Here is a 9264-nt window from a genome sequence, read left to right on the forward strand (position 1 = left end):
ACATATACACCCAATTATATGCATATGTGAATCTGTGCGACGGCTTGGTTATAAGATGTTATCGAAACTTCTAATGCCCAAAGAAAATAAATTCATACATAAATATATAACTTATCATTACCTATATTAATTAAATATTTAGGTAATAATACAAATATGACTTTATTATACTTTTCCACAGATTTAATAGAAATCATCATTGAAAGGGTCAAATTACACATACATACATATTTATATACTTATGGGCTTTGATATCAAATACATACTTACATACAATATCTTTCATAATATCTATAAATGATATCCATAGCCCTTCGCGCATTGTAAATACGTGAATCTGTAAGCGTACATTTGTAAACATTGAAATTATCATCACTTTTCTCATTTAACAATGAAAATGCTTGCAATTACTTTTTACAATTTTCGACGTGTATTATCTCAGCAACAATGCTTCGATGAACTTAATTAAATTTTAGGCGATGAGTCTCATGAAGAACCAGTGTTTATGGTTAGTATGTGATTTAATCGAGGTCGGTGAAGGTCGTTCAAAATCAGTTGTTGTTCCGGAAACTATTGAAGCAGTCCGAAAACTAATATAGCCGGATCGTCATATTACCTGCAGCATTAATTCAGATACATTTTTCTTCGTTGGATCCCACACAATTTGTCAATCGGTGAAATTAAGGCTCGTATTAAAAATACTATAACGGAGCTTCCAAACATGTCTATGACAATGTGACATGTGACGCATTATAAATTTATAGGTATGAGCTCGAAAGTACAATGCAGACGATGCTGACACCGCATTGGATTTATATAATACTCCACTTGAATGGAGTCAAATTCGTTATGATGCATTATTCGGATAAAAAGGACATAGGTACTCTGGTTCAGTGCCACGACGACATTCCGACCTTATATAAAAAACGTTACCATCAGCTTTCCCTTATATTAGACAAAAGCGACGAGTCACACTATGACCAATTCATATAGAGACAAATCTATTGACACATTCATTAGAGTGCTAAATGGCGATTTACCTCGTCCTCGCGAAAACTGACAACAATGGGCCAGGCCCTATATTTATGTCAAAAACTGGACACATTGACTTATAGAATTAATCATGCGATAACACGCGAAAACCCAATATTCAAACTAACATATCTCTATTCGCCCAGACAAATTTTCGACCAACATCAAGGACTCTTGCCGAGGTTCAATATCTACGCATATTATCCCCATATTACTGCAAGAAATACCTCCTTAACAACAGACCGAACTTGCCACCCAAACCACCGACCCCGATGAAAGTAGACCAGTCAACATAATCAAGACAGGTTAATTACCAGAATAGACCTAATACCTTCCAGGACAATCGACTACCGAAACGTCTGATTTCTGACTCTTCTTCTTCTTTATAACCGAGTTAACAACAGCGCACCAGCTTCAGCAAGCAAAACCAGGTCCTTTTCCATCTGGTAATTCCAACGAAGTGGAGGTCATCCTCTTGATCTGCTGCCCCCCACGGCTATTGCGTCGAATACTTTCAGAGCTGGAGTGTTTTCGTCTATTTGGATAACATGACCTAACCAGCGTAGCCGCTGTCTTTTAATTCGCTGAACTTTGTCAATGTTTTCCTACATCTCATATAGCTCATCGTTCCATCGAATGGGATATTCGCCGTGGCCAACGCGCAAAGGATCATAAATCTTTCGCAGAACTTTTCTTTCGAAAACTCGCAACGTCGACTCATCAGATGTTGTCATCCTCTCTGCACCATATAGCTGGACGGGAATAATAAATGACTTATACGAGTTTAGTTTTCATTTGTAGAGAGGGAACTTTACTTCTCAATTGCCTACTTAATTCGAAGTAGCCCCTTTTGGTAAGCGATAATCTGCATTGGATTTCAAGACTGACGTTGGTTTTGGTGCCGATTGTTAAGGCCAATGATATCAATATCATCAGCATATGCCAGCGTCTGTACACTTTTATAGATGATTATACCTTCTCGGTTTAGTTATACAGCTCGAATTAYTTTCTCCAGAAGTATGTTGAGGAAGACACACGAAAGAAAGTCACCTTGGCAGCTCATTTTCGTGCTATCAAAGGCAGCTTTGAAATCGAAGAATAGGTGGTGAGTGTCGAGTCTAAAGCCACACTGATAAGATCTAATCAGTTTGTCGACGGTAGGCTTTAATCTTTCACAAAATACGCTCGATAGAACCTTATACGCGATGGTGAGGAGTCCGTTCCCACGGTAGTTGGCGCAGATTGTGGGGTCCCCCTTTTTGTGCATTGGGCAGAGAAAACTCAAATTCCAATCGTTGGGCATGCCTTCGTTCGACCATATTCTACAAAGAGGTTAAATCATGCTCCTTATCACTTATGTGCTGCCGTGTTTGAATACTTCGGCCGGCAATCCATTGACCCTCGCCCCTTTGTTGTTCTTCAGACAGGTAATTGCTATTCGAACTTCTTCATGGTTGGCCAATAGAACATATGTTGCATTGTCATCGATTGGGGAATCGGGTTCGCGTTCTCCTGGCGTTATACTTTCACTGCCATTAACCCATTCAAGCCCACTGTTACATATATGTAACGCACCGCATTCAAACTTTAAGCGCTGGCTAAGAGCAGCATACTTCTACGAATCAGAATTTAAGTCTACCATTTATTAGAATACAGCACTGCAAGCGATTCGTTTTGAAAATCAAGTCAGTTCTCTTTTCAATTTCAACGCAGTTACTTGTGCGCGAAGTGAGGTATATGTAACAGTGGGCATCCCCGTACTTTTTGCTGGTATTGTTAGGTATTAGCAACTTATCTCAGTGTTTTTATATCCGTGTGCATAACTACACAGGAATATTATAACTTTATTTTTATGTGTGTGTCATAAAAGTTTATATTTATCTTCAGATATACTTGTTTGACATTGGAGGAAGCAACAAATATCCTTGAGGAATTGATGTCAGATGATGATGGGGATGAGATTATAGAAAAAATAGTTATTGAACCTCCGAGCGGTAAAAATATTGAAACAGATGAAGATTCTGGCGATGAGGATGGCAGTGGACGACCAGATAATTTGCCTAAAGCACAGTTAACGCAATCCTGCCAAGTTATCATGTGGAATACTGCTGAGGAAGATTTCTTGAATGAAGCGCTAAGGGATGTCTTGAACTATTCGTCCCAAAATTTGGATGTTGATGTCTTAGATGACACTCTACCAACATTTGAGTCGTCAACTTCCAGTCTGATTTTCGAAAAAACACCGAGTAAGATTTTTTGTAAAAACTTATTACCCTCTGAAACCAAAAAACGGAGTCAACGACCATCAACTTTAAAACCGACTGCTGCTCAGAAAAAATTGCCAAAGCAAAAGAAAAAGAAGCAAGGACCAACAAAGCGAGCTAAACAAAGAAGAAAACCTATAATTCAGTGGGTTGAGGATAATAATACAAGGTACCAACAAATTTTTCCAGAGCCAAGCTATCTTGACTGCGTTAACCTATCGCCCCATGAACAATTTGAAAAATTTTTTTATGACGAATTGATTGAAATGCTTTGATGAATTCGATGAAACCATCAAGCATCTAGAGTTTTCCCTCCACTTCGACAACTTATTCACTACTACCTCGGCGCTAGTTGGACTGAAAGAACGGGGTTACCAAGGAACAGGCACCATTCGAGAAAATATGATTCCAAAAKCATGCCCTCTAAATTCAAGAGAGGAATTGAAAAAACGAGAGCGGGGCCATGTGGAAAGTGCAATAATGAAAGATACAGGCATAAAAGTGACCAAATGATTTGACAATGCAGTCGTAAGTGTTGCTTCAACCATACATGGCAAATTACCATTGACTACCATCGGAAGATATTCGCGGGCCGAAAGAAAAAGGGTAATGGTTCCTTTGCAACATTCCATTTTGCAATACAACAAATTCATGGGTGCAACTGATAGAATGGATCAGAACGTCAATGCATATAGGATTGGTGCTCGTGGAAGGAAATGGTGGTACTCGATTTTCACATGGCTTATAGACGTGTCGGTTCAAAATGCTTGGCTTTTGCATCGTAAAGGTGGGGAAAGCGTAACCCAATTGGATTTCCGCAGAGCTATTGCCTCCAGATACTGCAAAACTTTTAGAGTTACAAAGCCTCCTCAGAGTTATCGCCGAGTAGCCAGTGATGAAGCGAAATACTCCAGCCGTTTTGATGGACTAAATCATTTTGTGGTCGAAATACCCGGCAAAAAAAGGCGTCGTTGCGCTGGTCTTAACTGTAAATCACATCCATCTTCTATGTGCAAAAAATGTTGGCTTGTGCATAAAATGCTTTGAAAAATATCATTATTTTGAAAATAATAAAATATAAGTATGAACAACAATGTAATAAGAGTATGAGTGTTCATTATTCCTTCAATTTGAATTGCTTTATTGTGCCAATTTTATCTCATTTTCGCTTGAATAAAAGTACTGAACATAAATTTTAATAAAAAAATTATGAAAATTTTATTTTACGTGAAAAAGGATAAAGTCAGAAATTATAAGGTACTGCCCACTGTTACATATATGTAACACCTTCCACAGCGAAGCCAGATAAACTATGAACGCAATTTTTATTTTCCCTTGTTTCTAATCTCAATTGAAATAACTTTCTTAAATTTTGCGCTCCTAACTCATCCGGTTCGCCGTGGGCTTGAATGGGTTAAGCGGGCTGAAAAAGTATGGCGTCCATAATTTTAGTATGCTCTGGGTATCGGTTACTAGATAACCTCTGGGGGTTCTACAAGTGTATGCTCCGATCTTCTGTTGTTCACAGTAAATTGAAATATTCAGACAAAAAATGGAAATAAATCTTTATTATGTATTACAGTTTTTGAGTTAGATTAATTCAGCAATAGTGCATAGATGAACTTAATTAAATTTTTGGTCGCATGTACATACATGGTTTTCCAATAAGAATCATATGATTTTTTTCGAACAATTAAGTACTAAATATAACCTCATTTGAACGGTGTTAACGACTACTTTTGTAGAAACGAATTCGATTCGATTCATTTTCGAGTACCTTTTTCACTAAATCTGGTCATATATGACGAATAGCAAGTTCAATATTGACTTCTAAAACAAAAAGATAGTCTATCATTATCTTCATAATAATTTAAAATAATTTTTCCAACTGTTCATAGAACACAGAACAAACAATTATTGCTTTGTTACATGAAACAATACATTAACCCATTTGTTATAAATGGAATTCATACAGAAGCAAAAATGGGTATGATACAAAATATCTATTCACATTAGTAACATTAAAAGCCGATACACCTAAAAATTAGTTGAAGATATTAGTAACGACCAAGAACAGGAGAACGTGATACTAAAAAAACATCTAAGAGCAAATATGAATGCGACTGAAAATAAAACACAAATTCCCGAAGAAAAATAGTTTCCCGGTACGTTAAATAAAATAAAACGAATTCTAACCAACTTCACCGTTTGTAAAGAAAAGGGAGATATCCCGAACAACCGAAATTTGAAGCCATTACCAAGAAGATCCTTAAGAGATAATATAATTTTCCTCGGAGTACCAAAATTTAAACCTTAAAATTTATGACGATAGACGAGTTAGGAATAGAAGTTTACACTACTCCTCCATACAAAAGCCAAGCTAACGGAAAAGTGGAAAGGTTCCACTCCACATTAATCGAAATAAAGCGCTGCATAAAAGAAAACACACACATTTTGAATAACTTTTAGCAGTATTATCTGACAACATTAAAAATACCGGTAGACATATTTTTCATGGAAATGTTACATTTTCCCCCGAGAACATAGAAGCAACTAGACAAAGTAAAATAGGAAAATTAGCTCAGAAACAAAGCAGGGATATCGCATATCATAATAAAAATAAGCAAGAATTAAAAGCATATCTACCCGGACTAATAACATTTGTTTAGAAAAATAGGAGATTAGTAACTAAGCCTAGTAAACCCTACAGTAAGGAAATAGTTAAGGAAGACAGAAATAGTAGAGTGTTAACTGAAAAAGGACAAATAATTCACAAAAGTAGGATTCTTAACTAAATATTTACAGAATATTACTACAGCCATGTCTGGGGGAAGTTCAGATACTCGATTACTCAAACACACAACTCATAACTGTAGAAAAAGGAACGGCTAGATTACAAACACAATGATTTAGAATAATACACGAAATTGATATAGGACAATACACTGAGACACCTAACCATATAGAAGCGACTATTGAAACTGAAATAACCCTCAAAAACCCTAACTATCCCTTCATATTCCTCCTAATAAAACAAATAAAAAAGTCCAACCGAAGAATCTAAAAGTAGAAAAGATCAATACATTTCCTGAGGAACGCATGAAAATGGAAGGAAAGAAGTCTAGACCATGAAGAATACGAAGTAATATCAAGTAAAATAAATAGTGTCTTGCAAAATAATAATAACGAGGTACTAATTAATAAACATACAATAGGCAAAATTAGTGAAATATCAAATATTACGAACAATATAATTAAAACTATACAAAATGAAAAAAAATTATAAATATATTCATTCTAACAGTTAAAATACAGGTTAGAAATAATTAAAGAAGAAGTTTTAAATATTTTATGCCCAATACATTGGAAAAAGTCGATATAATAAATTCGTTTATCTTGTCAAATGAAGAAGTAGATATTACAAAGAAAGTAATGGTAATGACGATATCCCATTTATAAATATACGTATATGAAGCTCTCGAATTTTCTGAAATAAAAATTTCGACTAATGGCGAAATTATAATCTATATTGTAAGCTTCCCAACCGTGGATAACCAAATTTGTAAAACTGCAGACATTAGAGGAAGTATTGGACCTCACGTTATCAACATAAACAGACAATCTCGTTGTGGACGACTGGAGGGTGTCCGATGAACCATGTCGGATCACACTTGGATACTTTTCAGCATTCGCGAAAAACTCAGTACTGCTCTCAAATAGGCTGCGAAATAGTAGGTACTAAAAAAACAATTTTCCACTTTCTCTGTGAATGTCAAGCCCTATCGCAGATCCGACACAGAAGGCTTGGAATCCATCAAACACCAAACCTTGAATAGATGACTACAAAAAGCATATCGGACATTAGTAGCTTCATCAAAATGGTTTCAATGAGAAGACAAAACGTGTTAAAAAAAAAATATTTTTGGTGTTTTTTATCCGTCGTATGTCGGCTCCTTGTTGTGGAAGATGAGAAAGGAGCAATTTGGAAAAAAAAAACGTCAGATAATAATTATTATATAAATGGTCCCTCTTACAAGAAATGTTCAGATAACTCCTCAAAACCATTGGCCATGACCCCGTATATGCTGTAAAAGAGATGTTATCGTTATGTTCAATGTTTTTCATACAAATTTTACTGCCAGGCCCAATCTTAGGGCATTAAATTGCTGATGATGGCACAACATCAAACACACGCAGAAAATCTTTGCAATGGTTGTAAAATGTGTCAGACCACAACCTGTTTATTTTCGTACAATGACACGTAAAAATATAATTGCAACCCTATGCAAGAATTCCCCTATAGAATTCTTTATTTAGCTTCTTCAGTTCAGATTCAGTTTTTTTTAACTAGAAATCTTTGATATTTCTCTGCATTACGCCTCAATTACAATATGTATTTTGTGGGAGTAATGCAGAGCAGTATTTGTTTGGATTAAATATCCCAGTCACCTTCCAAAATCTGTAAAAAAAAATAATTGTGTATTAATAGAGTAACATATTAATTGAAAGATTTGAAATTAATTAGAGTAATTATTAGAAGTATACTTAGGGTTATATAGTCGCAGTCAGGGTCCAGCCAAATACTATATTCTGCGTTACCACTGCCCATTGTCTGGTTTGAAAAGTCCACCTCTGATAATGTGTGTGTAGATATCCGCTCCAATCTCCAAGCTCTTAGCTCTTCATTGCTTTGTTATTGAGGGTCAGCGAGGACTAAGTGTTCAAAGCGCGTTTGGAAATCGTCACTTAAATCTCGCTCATAGGGTTTCTTGGGTAACTTGTGTGTAATGATTGCGTTACATTCCAAACAAAACTTCTTATAATTATTTGAGCTAATTTTTGTGCTACAAATGCGATAAGTAATGAAATATGGCAGTTTGAAATGTTTTACGAGTTAGGCCGCTATGTTCGTGATTTGAAGGGTAGAGTTTAAAATGGCTCGCACTTTATTCCATTCACCATCGCATCTCAAACGGATCTTCATTGTTTTGCTTATCACATCATTTCGTCGTTAGCGATGGTTGGAGCCATTTCACTAAAAAGATGAAAAAACGTTTAAGTTATTCTGTACTTAATATCAAAATTTTTGTGACTCGTGTTTTGTTATCTCGCCAATGGAGCAGATATTTTAGGATGTGATTTAATACTGAAACCACCCTCTTCCAATGCTTCTTTAACAACATTATAATCTATCGAAGATTTTGTACATTTTATGACAACAACTAGGCCTTTTGAGTTGGTAGAGCAGTAATTCTTGTTATTGTTTTACAAGTACTTTACAACATCCACGGAACTTGTTTTCAGTGTACTGTTAAATTTTTGTTTCATCTATGTTACCTTTCTTTAAGGGTACTATGTGAAAATTATTGGTGGCTTTTATTCTGTTTAGTGTTGAGACAAGCGCATTTGAGCTCCGCTCACGTAAATAGATTGGAGGTGGTTTGACGTTCACAAGTAAACCCTTCTCATTAGCTTCCTTTTCAGCTGATCGATGCGATGACTCATCATCGTCGTTACATTTGTTTTTGCCAAAGTAAGCATATAAAGAATGCCTAAGGCCTTCCTGATGGGGCTGAGCAGCACTCATTTCTGTTTGTTTGGCTTTTTGTTTCGTGTACAGTTTGTTTATATTTTGTGTGCACTATTTTCTATATAAAAGGCACAATTCCGATTTCTTTGGCGTTCTTTTGCCGTTGGAAAGAGGACGTTCTCCTGATCAAAAAATATATAGGGTTATAGGTACCGCAAACGCTTAGTTTAGGAGATATTCGACCTCAAAATTCAAAAATTCGCAAAATTCGGACATTTCAAGTGGCTATTTCACCACTTTAAACACACTTTATTCACATTTTTCACTTTAAATTAATTAATTAACACTATAAACTTTTAAATAAATCCACATTTTACACTTTTAGTAGGTTTATTACCTAAAAAATCTTTATTTTAAAAATTACATTTTACTCTCGTT

The sequence above is a fragment of the Bactrocera latifrons genome, unplaced genomic scaffold, assembly GCF_001853355.1.
Source record: "Bactrocera latifrons isolate USDA-ARS-PBARC rearing strain unplaced genomic scaffold, ASM185335v1 scaffold_39, whole genome shotgun sequence".
NCBI classification, from domain to species: Eukaryota; Metazoa; Arthropoda; class Insecta; order Diptera; family Tephritidae; genus Bactrocera; species Bactrocera latifrons.